The 16,974-nt window shown below is 44.6% G+C and overlaps 1 pseudogene across 1 annotated transcript in view; it reads right to left on the bottom strand.

The window, feature by feature from the left end:
• LOC311231900 (ras-related C3 botulinum toxin substrate 2-like) overlaps positions 1 to 16,974 on the bottom strand; it is a 106,555-nt pseudogene that overhangs the window by 15,672 nt on the left and 73,909 nt on the right. The window lies entirely within an intron of this gene.

Here is a 16,974-nt window from a genome sequence, read left to right as displayed (position 1 = left end):
ACGACATAGGAATAGGCATAAAATAAGTACAATAAGTACAGTGTTGCTTGAAAGCATGTGAACCCCCCTGGAACAGCCAGTCCCTCAAACACCCCACACATCAATCCCCACCACATCCCCATCCAAGACACACCCCCTGATAAAGCACATCATGACCGAAGGAAAACACAAAACCCCATTGGGTTTTGAACTATGCCCTGCAGACATGACATTACTGTCCTACATTGTGTAAAGTATGTGCAATCTAACTAAATAAACATGCAATCTAACTAAGGAAATCACTTAAATCAGAGGCTGCGTGAAGCGGGGTGGGTGCTCAATGGACTGCATTTATATAACAGCTTTTATCCAAAACGCTTTACATTTTTGTGCCTTACATTCACCCATTCACTCACACACTGATGATGGAGGTGACCATGCAAGGTGCCAACCTGCTCGTTGGGAGCAGTTAGGGGTTACGTGTCTTGCTCAAGGACAGGCTGGAGTAGCCGGAATCTGCTCTACCTCCTGAGCCCCTGTCACCCCCTGAGCCACCCTAGTGAGATGATATTGCTTAAAGTGACAATTTGTAACTTTTGTATTGATTAATTAAGTACTGGTGCATGTACAAAACAAATTGACCACTCTTTTTTTCAAATGGTATTTCTAATTTAGAGCAAAATGGCTGCCATATGATCAATGGTCAATGGCCCCTCATGGCAGTACTGGACTGATTTGCAGGACTCGTGACTCAACTTGGAATTGAGCACTGATGACTCAGACTTGGACTTGGGCTCGAGCATTGACTGCATTCGGACTCAGAAGGTGCAGACTCGGACTCTGACTTGTGGATAAATACAGTTATTTATTTAGTAATAGGCCCTAATTATGTGGCACAAGATATTGATAGTGCATTTGTTTGGCTATTGTGTCACAAAGTAAATAAACTCCCTTTGAAATGGTGACCGCTGTGTCATTTATGTTTAATGTAGACCTTTTTTTTATTTGTATGTCACCTCTTTGACTGCCAGAGTGGAGTGGACTCAACCTTGATGACTTGGACTCAGACTCGGACTAGGGTAATGGGGACTCGACTCGGACTCGACTCTGGCTCTTCTTTGGTGACTCGGACTTGGACTCGGATTCGAACACTGGGGACTTGACACTCGACTCGGACTCGAGATTTAGTGACTTGATTACAACACTGCCTCATGGTCAATGGCCCTCTGAGGACTTTATATTGCCAATCTCCCCCCCTATCTGGATCTCTGCTACCACTGTGCATGAGCGACTAATGGAAATCTCCAGCTACATTTTAACCGCTTATGGAAAAACCACATGAAGGAATTTCATATGTCAAAAATAACGTTTTCACATGTTATCCCGCCTGCTTCCATAGATTTTTGGAAAACTTTACAGGTGATTTGCGTGATTCCTCAAGTTTGTAATTGTCACGGCATTGCATGTCAAAACATCATCAATGCGTTCACACGAGCAGGGTGCTATTATATGTGATGTGAAAGCACTGTCAATGCACATTAAAGTTTGATACTATTTATAGCTTTAATTAACACTTTGATCGCCATGGTTAAATTCATAATTTACCATCCCTAGCCAGCTCTATTTGTCTATGGAGAAGTTCCCCTTCTTTGCAGTGCTATAACTTTTTAAATTCTATTGCTAAATTGACATTATTATGGCCCATTCAATGTCCTATATCTATTGTTCAGGGTGTAGCAACGTTATACTTTTTCATTCACATATTCATACTAAAATATGGTCTAAAGTATAAGTATGTTTTTATCGTTTTCTGCAGCTTTCTCCAGAACTTGATTTATAGCCCCAAATGCATTATATTGATGATCAAATACAGTTTGGTAGCGATCGGTGCCAGATAAAAAATTTCAACTGGAGGTACTTCTAGAAGTTACTACGTATCATCTGATGTTGACCGGATGGGCGGGGGGTCGTTTATAATTCTGTGGGCAACGTTATATCATTCATCTAGTGTGGGTCATATGGTCATCAGAGCAGTTAGTAAAGAACACGTTGGAAAATAACGCTGGATCTTACCGTATCTTCCTCGCGCCGTTGGACGATCAGCTTGGAGTAGACAGTTTTCGATTATGGGATGTTGATCTAGATGAACCATTTCCAGGTTGTATAATACTATATACGTCCAAATAACGTTGTTTATTGAGTTAGGGCGAGCGATTGATTATCCAGTGTGTCGAGATGGAGTCCGGCTAACGATCGCGAGTGCCCGGACGAAATATGGATGAGCACTTCCTGTTTGGCGCGTCACTTCCTGTTGGCCGATCTGCCGATCGGCCACCAGATGGCGCTCTTGAACCGTTAGACAGTTGAGTGGAGCTCAGCAGTATATCTCAGGTCCCCGGAGGAGAAATATGATTTCGATCACAGATTTTTGAAATATTGATATCAAAGACGTGTTACGGCGGCTTCGGCAGAATGAGCATGGCGGGGAAAGACGAGTTCCAGCGTTTTCGGCGATTAAAGTGTTAATAACCATTGTGCTCTGTGTGGGCTGCCTAGGTAGATTGTGGGCGGGCATTGGCTCCAACCACAGAGCCAATCAGATCACAATCAGCTCCACCAGCGCCAAGTTACGTCACGTAGCGAGTCAAATCAGAATTACCTAATTAAATGGAGGAGGAAATTGTCTCAACTGAATGAGAGCAATCCGCCAATATGGTATTTAGAAACACAGACCCATTGATACTAACCCCTATTACTATAAAATAATGCTAGACACTGAAAAAATCCATTTATAATGCATGTCCCCTTTAAGTAAAGGTTGGATGTTGAAAAAGCTATGTTTTGAGTACCTCAGAGTAATTTTTTATTCCTCCCTCTCATTTAATGCACATATGTTTAATGCACAAATGTTGCCTTCTTCCATCTTCGTAATATCGCAAAAATTCGCCCCATTTTAACTCTGGCTGATGCTGAAACCCTGATTCATGCTTTTGTCTCATCACGTCTAGACTACTGTAATGCACTTTTTTCAGGCCTACGTAATTCAAGCATCAAAAATCTTCAACTCGTGCAAAATGCAGCTGCACGGATACTAACTAGAACTAGAAAATTTTATCACATCACACCAGTTTTGTCCGCCCCGCTCGTGCTCTGCGCTCACAAAATGCGGGGCTTCTATCGACTCCTAGGGTTAAAAAGAAATCCGCCGGCCACAGAGCCTTTGTCTACCGCGCTCCCTACCTGTGGAACAAATGACCTGCCGTCATCAGGGGCGCCTGCTCTGTCGAAGCTTTTAAATCCCTGCTTAAGACCCATCTTTTCTCTCTCTCCTTCAACCTACCCTGATCTCACCTGGTCTGGGACTGTCCCTTAGATTAATCTGTCTAGTTTAGTTAGAATGTCTATTTGCTCCCATGTCTGCTTTTCTGCAGACATTGGAGAACCTTTTTAACCTCTGTCTCTGTCTTAACCGGTCCCATGGAACAGTTTCATACCGCTTTCTGTCAGGTCTGCAGCGCTGAACCTTACCTGCTCTGCCCTGACCAATTTTGAGTGGTTTCTCCTGCCCCCTGGGGCATACGAGCTATGAATTAATGAATTAATGAATGAAAACTTTATTTAACAGATTGCAGAATGGGTACAATACAGTACGGCTCAATACACACAATTGTTAAGGGGATGCAGACCAGAGAAAGACTTTCGTCTTGTTTACATCAGGGTCCCCCATTTTCAATTCATAGTGACATTTATGACATACACAACATACATGACATCATGACATTTATTGCATACAGGTATATAGTACTGTTACATTTGTGACATATACGATATGCAAATACAGTACTGTTACCCATAGATCCTAACAGAGAATATATACATATGATGGGGAGGAAACTGCACATTAGGAGGGGTGGGTGGGTGAAATAATATACATATGGTGGGGAGAAATATACATACAGTGGGGAGGAGACTGTCTATTAGGGGGGGGTGGGGGGGGGGGGGGGGGGGGTTGGGTTTGGACATTTGTGGCCAGTTTCGTATTGCAGCCTCCCGTAGGTGCTCTTTAAGAGCGGTTTTTAATGTGGGTAGGGATTCACATCTTTTTACGGCTGTGGGTAGGGCATTGCACATTGTTGTGGCATAATTGCGAAATGTGTTTAGTCCCTTGTTTGTGCCAAATCTGGGTTGCACATGATTTGTGGAACTCCCTCTGGTGTTGTGGGCGTGGTATTCACTGACCTTTGGGAAGTATTTCGACATGTATGAATCAGTGACAAGACGGAACTTTTCATCATCGGCACCAAAACCACCCTCACCAGATCCGGACCCATCACACTCACCATCAATGACTCCACCATCACCCCTTCCCCCCTAGTCCGCAACCTCAATCCTCGACCCCACCCTCTCATTTGACCCCCATATCCGCTCCATTGTAAAAACATCATACTTTCATCTCTGCAACATTGCGGAAATTCGTCCCTGCTGCTGAATCCCTCATACACGCCTTCATCTCCTTCCGCCTTGACTACTGCAACTCCCTCCTCACTGGCATCACCTCCCGCTCCCTTCATAAACTGCAGATGGTCCAGAACTCAGCCGCCCGCCTCCTCACTAACACCCGGTCCCGTGAACACATCACTCCTGTCCTCCATTCCCTCCACTGGCTCCCGATCAAGGAACGCATCAACTTCAAAACACTACTCCTCACCTTCAAAGCCCTCCATAGCATGGCCCCCACCCTACCTGACTGACCTCCTTCTCCCTTACCACCCCACCCGTTCCCTCCGGTCCTCTTCCACTGCTTCCCTCATTGTCCCGCCATCCAAACTTAAAAGTTTTGGTGACCGGGCTTTCTCACAAGCTGCACCCAGACTTTGGAACACCCTCCCTCAGACTGTCCGAGACTCTCCCTCACTCTCCACCTTTAAATCCCGACTCAAAACCTACCTGTTCTCCCAAGCATACAACCTTCCCTACCCATAACCACCCTCCTCCAACCTACCACCTCCCCTCCCCTTCCCTACTTTCTCTCCCTCTCCTGCCCCCCCTCCCCTCAGTTTCCTTACTTCCCTGACTGTTCCCCTACTGGACTCTGTATCTGTTACTTGTTACCTGTGGTTGCTTGTCCTGCGTATTTATCCATTATTTTTTTCTGTGGTTCTTTGTTTCTCTGTTCATTTGTTTTGCTCATTGTCAGCGTTTTTGGGTTTTGAAAAGCGCTTTATAAATAAAATGTATTATTATTATTATTATTATTATTATTATTATTATTATTATTATTATTATTATTATTATTATTATTATTATTATTATTATCTTGTAGACCAGGCCCATTGCAAGTTGCTGTACTCTGTCGTCTACTCTAAGCCATCCTAGGTAGTCAAAGTGGGCAGGGGTGAGGTGGGTTCTAGGAGTAAAGTCAAGTAGTAGTCTGAGCAGTTTGTTTTGTGATGTTTGTAATCTTGTTTTTAGCGCCTTTGAGGTGCTTTGGTACCATGAGGTGCAAGCATACTGTAGTCGTAGAACCCTTGAATGAGTGCTCCTGCTAGAGTCTTCAGGGTATTCTTGTTTACCAGAGAGGAGATCCGGTACAAGAATCTAGTTCGTTGGTTGACTTTTTTGATTACATTGGATGCCATTTTGTCACAGGAAAGATTTGCCTCTAGGATGGAACCCAGGTATGTAATTTCATCTTTCCTTGTGACAATATTGTCACCCACTGTAACTGAGAAGCCGTCGGTCTTGCTGAGTTTGTTATTTGATCTGAAGAGAATGGACTCTGTTTTACCCAGGTGTAATGATAGTTTGTTATCAGCGAGCCAGGTGCCGATTCTGCCGATTCTCTGAGCTGAGGGTTTTTTCAACCTGTAACTTGTTCTTGTCAGAGACCAGCAGGGCTGAGTCATCCGTGAACAAGAACAAGTTGCAGTCACAAGCTGACGACATGTCATTTGCATAAATTAGGAACAGTAGCTGTAACTGAGGGGTTACAAAACCCTGACTGTATTAAAGATTGTGATAGATTAAACCACTACTACATATTATTATTATTATTACTTGCCAGACAGTACAGTTATTATGGCAGACACTCAATAGACGGCACAGTGACAAAGAGATATCATTTACAGTATTTTATTATTAAGCAGATATACAACGGAGAATTACTGGGTCGCTCTTTTATGGCGAATGATATTAGAATGTCAGAGTATCAAAGTCAGTGGGAATGAATAATTCCTAGGCTAAGGATACTAGACCGGGACGATGGCATGGCGTGAGATGGCGATATAAGGGGGCAAACGAGGGTATAGCTGGAGACTGGTGATTTCCTCCCACAGAGTAGTAAGCTCCAGAGGAATGAAGAATAGACGGATACTCCGGCTGGTCACTTGAAGAAAGGGGGTCTCATACGGATCCGGTCCTTATAATCCAAGTGCTCGGTAGCAGGGTAATAGCTGTACTCCAATGCCCGATAGCAATGATGATAGCCAGCCAAACAATGGTTCTACAATATCAAAGTAGTATCTAAGGAGCTACTAGTTATCCGTAACGATACGCCGCGGTAGGTTCCAATGCTCACATGTCCAATAGTTCTGCTGCTAGGTTCACCTCGTGTTCTGATACTAATTACGTTAAGTCCACACACACTTGCTAAGGTTCACACTAATTACTAAACGAACAAACTGCTTGTTAATGCTGCACACCGAACGAACTGCTGTAATGACGAACTCTTTACTTCACGTTAGGTTAGGTCGAACTGTGTTAACGTTAGATTCACACTAAAAGACGAACTGCTTCTGTTTTGCGCCTTCCACAATATATACTTAGAGTGCTTTCTAGGGCGCAACCGAATCTCTTGTCCAGAATCAATGCGCTGGCCAAGGGCATGTCTCAACTTGTCCAGACTCGTCTTTGAACTTGTCTGAGGGGCGCGATTCTTGGCGCCGCCAGTGTCAAGGGCGTTATCCAATGAGGAAAGCGAATAATGCTATTCAAACGGAGGCTTTAAAGGGATATAGCTTATATATATAAATAATATACAAGTTATATAAAACAATAATAAAACGTAGATTCTCAGTGTTAATCTGGCCCTTCAGAACAGTAGCGGTCCTAGTATACTTCCTTGTGGAACACCACAGCTCACTGTGAGGGGGGGGGTATAGTACCGTTTACCTCCACCATCTGTTCTCTCCCCTCCAGGTAGGATTGCATCCAGCTCACTGATAGACTATCAAAACCAATTTCTTTTAGCTTGTCAATCAGAATGGAGTGATTTGACAGTGTCGAAGGCCCTTTTGTAGGTCCAGCATGACCATGCCACAGTATTTGCCCGCGTCCCCCTCTTGTTTGATGTGGTCGTTCAAATAGAGAAGGGCATGTGTCAGTGGAGTGGGATGTTCTGAAGCCAGATTGGAATTTGTAGATTAGATTTTTTTTCCGCAAGGTACTTTTTGACCTGTTCGTAGACTCTTTTTTTCCATGACTTTCGAGATGGAGGTAAGAATAGAAACAGGGTCTAATTTGCTGCCCTTTTTTTTGCAGGGAGGGTCCACTCTCGCTATTGTCTTGTATCTCATCCTGTATACATACGCTTGCAGTAGTTCTTAGTAATATCTATTACTCAATTTCACAATTTTCTTATATACTTTGATTCTACTGTCACCTTGTATGCATATGCTCACTACATGTATTTATTGCTCCATCTCCGCCACTACAAACATGGGAACTCTCTCTGGCTGTCTCGTGGTGATGGACCGCTGTCTCTCTCCCTCCCCCCTTTCTCGCTGTCTTTCCCCTTCTCTCTCTCTCTTCTCTCTCTCTCCTCTCTCTCTCTCTCTCTCTCTCTCTCTCTCTCTCTCTCTCTCTCTCTCTCTCTCTCTCTCTCTCTCTCTCTCTCTCTCTCTCTCTCTCTCTCCTCTCTCTCTTCTCTCTCTCTCCTTCACTCCCTTGCTCTCTGTCTCCCCCCTCTCTCTCCCTCCCCTTTCTCTCTGTCTTCCCCCCCTCTCTCTCTCCCTCCCCCTTTCTCTCTGTCTCCCCCCCCCTCTCTCTCCCTCCCCCTTTCTCGCTGTCTTTTTTTAAATACATTTTTTAGATTAGATTCGCAAGTACAGTACAACGCAAATGAGTTTGGCATCTAACCAGAGTGATACTGGGTAATAGTGCTAATCAGATATATGTACAGAGTAGTATGAATATGTACAGTGTAGGGCTGACCCCTATTAGTCGATTAGTCGACTAACCGGTCGAAATATTATATATATATATATATATATATATATATTTTTTTTTTTTTTTTTGTCGACCAATAGACTAACGGCTAATTTTGGCCAATCATAGTCGGACCATCCAAATCCTTAGTCGGGGACAGCCCTAGTACAGTGATACAGGTATAAAGACACTGTACAGTACTGGCCAGCAGTGTAACTAGTAAAAATAGGTAATATGTATACAGATATAGATATAGTAAACAGATATATAAAAAGGATTATATGCAGGTATGTACAGACAGATGTGGATATATACATATATGGTAAGAATAAATATATATATAACAGTATATACAGCATTATTGTATATGCTATCATACAGAGTTATATGGGTTATATGCAGGTGTATAAGTAAATATATAGAAGGATTATATGCAGGTATATTCAGACGGATATGGATATATATATGTGGAAAATATAAATATATAGATGTATATATATAATACAGTATAGGGCTGGGCGATAAAACGATAACGATAACTATCGCGATAAAATTATTTCCTCGAAATAAACATGAAACGTGGTCGCAAAGTTTCGATATATCGATTTTCCAAGCTTGGATATGAGCACACGCACTAACAACCAATCAGTGAAGGAGATGGCCGATAGCGGAAGGAGACCCGGAAGGAGACGCGGAGGTAGGACTCAGTAAACAAGGCTGGCTAGGGCTAATTAGCTTGCACGGCGCTATTTTACAGTTTACCTGCCGAGTTGGTGTGTGTTTTGAATTCTGAGGGTAACTGTTATAGTAGTGTGGGGTACTGTATACGGTGGACGTTGTTGCAATGAATTGGGCGGAACAGAGTATTTTAGGGTCATTTTTAGTACATTGTCATGAGATACTCCGCTCGGAAACGAGGCTGGCTAGGGCTAATTAGCTTGCACAGCGCTATTTTACAGGTTACCTGCCGAGTTGGTGTGTGTTTTGAATTCTGAGGGTAACTGTTATAGTAGTGTGGGGTATACGGTGGACGTCGTTGCAATGAATTGGGCGGAACAGAGTATTTTAGGGTCATTTTTAGTACATTGTCATGAGATACTCCGCTTGCTTTGGCTAACTGCTAACGTGCGCGGACTGATGACGACATCAACTCGACTCTCAAGACATTCACAGCAGCAAAACAAGTCTATTAATAGCCCGTCCATCGGCGCCGGGCATAATAAGTTAATTAAACTTGACAGACATTATATCGACGATAATTATCGATATCGAGTTATATGAAAATAATTTTATAATTTTATCGCGATAACGTATTTGGCCATATCGCCCAGCCCTAATACAGTATATGCAGCACTATTGTACATGCTATCATACAGTTATATGGGTATAGTATGAGGTAGTAGTTATGATGATTATGACTATGATTGATTTCCCCCTCTCTGTGTCTCTCTCTCGCCCCCTTTATTTAAGCATTACATCACGCGCAGGAGTGGTTTGTGAACAATAAACCATGCCTAGGGGTGGTCGTTAGACCCATAGATATCTATAGAACACTAGATAGCTTAAGGCGGAGTCACCAGCGTCACTGAACCGCCGCCATCTTGCTCCAGTTAGCCTTGAGTGAGAGTGAGTGAGCTGCACAGACAAAAATACTCATAACTCGCTGAAATATTGACGGATTTACAAACGGGTTGGTTTGCTATAAACATCAAAGATGTAGTTATGATACTGCATACTTATAAATTTTTTGTTTTTTAAAGATGTTTTTTTTTACAAACCGCTTGAATCATAGCCACGCTGATAATGCTTGTAATAAACCAAACCGTTTGTAAATCCGTCAATATTTCAGCGAGTTATGAGTATTTTTGTCTGTGCAGCTCACTCACTCTCACTCAAGGCTAACTGGAGCAAGATGGCGGCGGTTCAGTGACGTCGCTCTCCATTGGCCAGCAGCGCGGCCAAGCTATCTAGTGTTCTATATATATCTATGGTTAGACCCCCCTAGGCATGGTTTATTTTTCACAAATCACGACTGCAAGTGGTGTAATGCTTTTATACAACAACTGCCACATTCATCCAACCTTATTGCTATACAATAAACACACATTAATTGAATATTTATTGAAAAAACCATCCGCCAGAAAAAGTAGTTCCCAAAAAAGAAAAAAAGAGAAGTTGCCTCCATGTGGAAGCAGCTCGGAAGTGCATTCAACTGTTCTCAGTAGGACATCCAACCAACTAACACATCCAACTGTCTTTCAACTAAGACATCCAACAAACTAAAACATCCAACTGTCTTTCAACTAAGACATCCAACCAACTAACACATCCAACTGTCTTTCAACTAAGGCATCCAACCAACTAACACATCCAACTGCCTTTCAACTAACATCCAACCAACTAACACATCCAACTTTTCTTTAGTTTTTAATTATGAAGTTAGTGGTTGTTATTGGAATGATTGATTGAAAATTGTATTGCCAGATGCAGAATGGGTACAATACAGTACGGCTCAATACACACAATTGTTAAGGGGATGCAGACCTACTTTCTATAGAACTTCATTCTTAGATGCTTCTATTGAAAGTAGGTAAAAAAATAATAATAATAATAATTGCAATTAATCAATCAATCAATTCGTGCGATTTTAATTTTGTTCTACAATGACTCATGACCCATCAATTACATCATCCAACATTGTTTAAGCAACTAAGACATTGTGTGTGTGTGTGTGTATGTGTGTGTGTGTATGTGTGTGTGTGTGTGTGTGTGTGTGTGTGTGTGTGTGTGTGTGTGTGTGTGTGTGTGTGTATGTGTGTGTGTGTGTGTGTGTGTATGCGACCGAGTGAGTGTGTCTGGAAGCCAGACAGTGTGAGAGATTGAGCTCTGGCAAGGAAGGGAAAGAAAAAAATATTGCAAATTAATCAATCAATCAATCAATTCGCGCGATTTTTATTTTGTTCTACAATGACTCATGACCCATCAATTACATCATCCAACATTGATTAAGCAACTAAGACATTGTGTGTGTGTGTGTGTGTGTGTGTGTGTGTGTGTGTGTGTGTGTGTGTGTGTGTGTGTGTGTGTGTGTGTGTGTGTGTGTGTGTGTGTGTGTGTGTGTGTGTGTGTGTGTGTGTGGACCGAGTGAGTGTGTCTGGAAGCCAGACAGTGTGAGAGAGAGCTCTGGCAAGGAAGGGGAAGAAGAAAAAAAATTGCAAATTAATCAATCAATCAATCAATTCGCGCGATTTTTATTTTGTTCTACAATGACTCATGACCCATCAATTACATCATCCAACATTGTTTAAAGGACTAAGACATTCGCCGTGACAGAATCGCTTTATATTTAGTCGTTATGACGCTATCAACATATCCATTTGTTAAAGATTATTGTCCGCCATCTTGTTTTTCCGAAAAATCCGCACGGCGGAGTGATGTGATTCGGTTATGGGCGGGTCCTGGGACCAGGAGCGTGGATTGTGACAGATACATTAGTGTAAATGGACTGTTTCAGCCAATCAGAATCGAGAAATTTGCATGCCGTTGTATAACCCTCTCTATCCTCTCTTTTCTTTCCTCTCTATCTCTTATCTTCCTCTCAACTGCTCATTTCACTCTCCCTCCCTCTCTCTTCTCTCTTTTCTTTCTTCTCTATCTCTTATATTCCTCTCAACTGCTCATTTCACTCTCCCTCCTTCCCTCCCTCTCTCTTCTCTTTCCTCTCTATCTCTTATCTTCCTCTCAACTGCTCATTTCACTCTCCCTCCTTCCCTCCCTCTCACCGTGTCTTTTTCTCCTGCGAGGAAATGAGAGATCCTATCTGGTAACAGGATCTAATAAAGCGTGTCAAATCTGATAGTGTCCTTGGCCACCAGCGGGAGGTTTAGCCTATCCATTGATGGTGGGTGATTGACCTGCATGATTGACAGTGGATGATTGACAGTGGGCGCCTGGGCAGAACCTTCCTCTTAACAGGTGCCCCCAAAATTGGCCATTTTAGTTTTCGTTTTTGAGGACTGCATACTTCTTTTGCAAACCAAAATACTATACTTTATGCACATGCATGAGCCTGGTCTCTTTTGAAAGATGACATTCTGAGGTTTCTGATACAATTAGGAAAACTAACCTTTAGTGGTAATGAAATAGAGTAGCATAGGTCTGAACTTGAGTTGTAGAAAAACTTGTTAATCAAGTTTTTCTGTAGTAGTTAGTAGTCCAGAAGTAGTATTTCCCCAGAAATTCATATGGTCGCCAAAGTGCGAGTGGGCAAATCGTCCTCAAGAGGCCCTTGCAAGTGTAGCAGTCTGAATCATTGTATATTATTCAGGACTGCTGACTGGTGTTTTATATTCCCTTTGTACACAAAGACATCATTGATATTCACACGAACAATGACACAAGCGTCCCCTTCCGAAGAGCACTGGAATATGGATTATAAACGACAGTACTGGATCATATTCTACCATGCTTTTCCCTTGTGACTGGCAGGCGGGACCAGCAGGGGGCGGTAGCAGGCAGAGAGTGGCGGAGAGAGTTGGGAGGAGATAAATGGAGGAGAGAAACGGAAGACGCTCTCTTCGGCAGTGAACTTGAACAACGAACAGTCGCAGCGAACGGGGGCTCTGGAGAGCCCTGTTGCTAAAGTTATGCCAGAGGGCCCCGTGAGATAGCCACGGGTGATAGGAAGTACTGGCTAGTGGACACGATATCCTAGCAGTACCAGCGATAGTGTGTGAACAATTAGTGCAGAGCCAGGCACTAGCAATCGGGTTATAATAGTTACTGTGTGCGGTATAGGTAACGTGCGGCTAACCGAGTATCCAAGTCCTTAACCATCGAGTTATAGTAGTTACTGTGTGCGGTATAGAGTGCGAGCCCCAGGACGAGCGTGGGCCAACAACCGGTCTGCTCCGGCTGACTTCCACCAGATCTGCACCCGGCTGCCTGCAATCCGTCTGCTCCGGCTGACTTCAATCAGACCTGCACCAGGCTGCCTGCAGCTTACGGGAGTTCCTCCCGTCCAGCAGGGGTCGTCATCGCTCAGCACACGCTCTCAGCCGGCGCTGCCTCTCTGCCCAGCTCCGCCTGCTAACATCCTCAACGAGAGCGTTCGACGCCATCTTGCCTCCCGGACAACAGTGGAGTGGCGAGGCGGCCATTTTGGATGAGTACAAATGAGCATTGACGCTCCCGAATTATTATACAGTACACAGTGTGGTGCAGCCTGCGGGCGAAAGTAACGTTGCTACTACCATTCCATAGGGGTACCCCAAACAATATATGCCGGCATTAAGATAGGACTTACTGGTATTTTGTGGACCCACTCTTTTGTTTTCGTTCCTTTTCTTTGAGCGTGATAAAATGTGTGTTTCCTAATATTTCCCATTCGGTGAAACCTGCTATTTCCTCCCTTATGTTCCCCTTTCCTTCCCCATATTACCGACCTGGAGCAGTATATGTAATCCCTTAGGGAAGGTGGATACTGTGTCCAGCCCAGACGTGGGCAGCACTTAGTCTGTGTACAGTGGACAGTACTTAGTCCGGGTACCGTGAGAGCACTTGGTGCCTAGGTGTAATTATATAATTACCAGATTGTAATCGTTGTGTGATGATACCCATGGTGCAATAATCACCAGACTTAGCAATGTTGTAACTAGGCCATGGTATAATAACACTCAGACAGAACGGGAGCACGGTGTGTGTGTCTTTTATTGAGTCTGATTCTAATCCTTTGATGCGGGTAATATCTCTATTATTAACCCCTTCCTGTTCAACCTCCCCTTTTCCCATTGTAAGGTTTCTGGTGTTACTGAGGGAGGGTACTGCTTGCGGGGGGAACCCAGTTATTTATTTACCATTCGGTCATTAGGTGTGGGGGGGTGCTAGGGGACAATCGGGGAGAGTGAGGGCGTGTTGGGGAGTACTGCTGACTGCCCGAGAGAGAGGGAGGAAGACCAGAGTACCGGACTAGGTTTGTAAATCCTGGGCCTCACACACCCCACTGCCAGCCTCCAGTTGACGCTCCTGACCCCAAAGCCGGAGGTGCAGCAAGCCAGAGTGCTACCGTGTCTCGCTACCTAGTGACCGTGTACCACAGTTCCCACGAAGCAGGGATAATCCACCCTGCTACATTTGGCGTCACAAACAGGATCTACATCCTACTCCACTCCCTCGTAAGTGACGACCCAGAGACCTAAGATGTCAGACAGCGACACCCCGAAGCCGGAGGCCAAAGCCGGGCCGTCCCGGGTGAAGCAAAGAGATGACTCGCCGTCCCCGCTCAAAGAGGAAGGAAGGGAAGCCGAGACGGTGCAGACCTTGACCGCCGAGGTGGAGTCCCTAAAGGGTCAACTACAAGACCAGGCGGGCGTCCTGGATCACCAGCACGAACAATTAGAGCAGGCCCGACGCCAAGAGTCGCTTGCCTTGGCACAGGCCGTGCTCCAACAGCTTCCTCCCGCGCCCCTCCCGGTGGTGTACGTCCAACGAGAGCGGAAGTGCAGCGAATTTGGAGGGGAAAAGGAGAGAGGGGAACCGCCAGTAGAAGACTGGATCCAGGCGATGAGGACCCACCTCCGTGCCAGTAGAATACCTGAGGAGGAACAAGCGGAGGTCGTACAGCTTCACCTCAAAGGCGAAACAGCCAGCAGCAGGCCGCCAGCGTGCAGTCAGGACATGGGCCGAGCATGGACCAGGTGGGCATAGTAGAAGCGATAAAAGAACTGAGAACCGACTTAAAAGAAGAACTCAGGAGAGTTAGCGAAGACATAAAGGCAAAGCTCGATACTATCGCCTTTGAGATACAGAGCCTAAATCAAAGAGTGGACGAGGTGGAGAGCCGAGTGGACAAAATGGAGGACTGGATGGTGGAGATGTCGGATGCACTCAGAGCGAGCCTAGAGGAACACAGAGTCGCACAGTACAGGTTGGTGGACCTGGAATCCAGGGCGAGGAAGAACAACATCTGCATATTCGGGATGGAGGAGGGAAGGGAGGGGGACTCGGTTCCAAAGTTTATCGAACAGTTTCTCAAAAACTAGCTATCGCTCCCACCGGAAATAGAATTCAAGCTGCAAGGGGCCCACCGTGCACAGGCCACGAGACTTCCAGGAATATCTGACCAAGGAGCTGGTGCTGAGAGAAGCGTGGAAGAAGGGAAAGATACAAATGGGCAACAAGACAATCTATATAGACCATGACTATGCACCTGGAGTCGCGAAGAAACGGAGGGAGTACAACTGTATAAAAAAAGCACAAAAAATAAGAGGAATCCGCTTCCAGACTCCATACTACAGCATAAGGATCCACTGGGACTCCGGCGTCAAAACCTACACGAGCGCAGCCGAGGCGCACAGCGAGCTGAAGAGGCGAGGCATCACGGTGGAAGAAATGGAAGGGGAAAAGGAGAGGGATGGAGGAGAGGGAGCACAGAGGCGAGGAAAGCGGGACCAGGCGCCGGCACCAACACCAGGCAGGCAGACGGGTTGAGTAGCGGCACAGAGGGCGAGAGAGAAACTCAGCAAATACATACGTCGTAAATAACAATGAGTGGAATCCTTCGGACCGGTCATAAAGGCCGGGGTAATGTTCAAATAAGCGCCCGGGAGGAGCAAGTTAATTTTTTATTAGCGTAGTTTTCTTTATTGGTTAACGTTGGATTAAGGGATGGGGGGGTTTCAGTTTGTCACCTCGTCACACACCCTTAGCGAAAAGCCCTCTCCCTACGAGGGGCTTTCCCTCGCGCACACAAACGGGGTAAATACCGAAGAGGAGCGGGTGTTCCCCCCTCGTTTGGAGGTCACTAAGTGTGCTAAATGTTACATGTTTAATGTCGGGAGAAAAGGTATGGTAAGGGGAGCCGCTAATGTATGCAAGAACTGGAAAAGGGATGTCGGGAAACCATAACTTGAAAATGGCGTCTTTGAACGTCAATGGTCTTAGCAACCCAGTTAAGAGAAGTAGAATTATGACAAAAATCATAAGAGAGAAGTCACAAGTGATCTTCCTGCAAGAAACACACATGTCAAAAATAGAGCATGAAATGTTGAAAAAGTTTGGATATCGAAATACATTTTCTTGTTCTTGCAAAAATAATAGGAAGAGAGGGGTGGCGACCCTGATTTCGAACTCTCTCAATTTTGAACTGATAAAAGAGAAGAAGGATAGAGAAGGGAGATACTCAATAGTTACAGATAACGTATTGATGACATTAGTGAACACATACACCCCTCCCGAGAGCGACAGAGGATTTTTCAGACTCTTATTTGACACAATAGCCTCTGAGGCGGAGGGGATGTGCAGGGGACTGGAATACTATATTGAATTACTCACTAGACACAACAAGTAAATCCAGACACAATTATCAGAGATCAAAGGACTTGAATATCTTGATTAGCGATGCGGGAATGATGGAGGTATGGAGAAACCTAAATGCAGGAGAAAGGGATTATACTCTGCGACGCACAAGGTACATTCTAGGCTAGACTTCTTTTTAATAGATAAGAGAGAGAGACACAGGGTGGAAAGCTGCTCGATAGGAACGGCAGATATCTCAGATCACAATATGGTATATCTGACCATACACTTGAACAACAGAAAGCGAGACACACTCTGGAGCAGACCTGGGCATTGTACGGATCCGGCCCGCGGGATGATTCTGACTGGCCCGCGAAAGATTACATGATAATAATATTTTTTTTTTTTTTTTTTTTACTTTTTTTTTTTCATGTCAACGTTCACACGCACAGTATACGCTTAGGAGACATGCTCAGAAGATGTTGGTTCTCTTTG

The sequence above is a fragment of the Notolepis coatsorum genome (assembly GCF_963971535.1).
Source record: "Notolepis coatsorum genome assembly, chromosome: 7".
NCBI lineage: Eukaryota > Metazoa > Chordata > Actinopteri > Aulopiformes > Paralepididae > Notolepis > Notolepis coatsorum.
The sequence above is the reverse complement of the archived record's forward strand: the minus strand, read 5'-3'. Positions and strand labels throughout refer to the sequence as shown.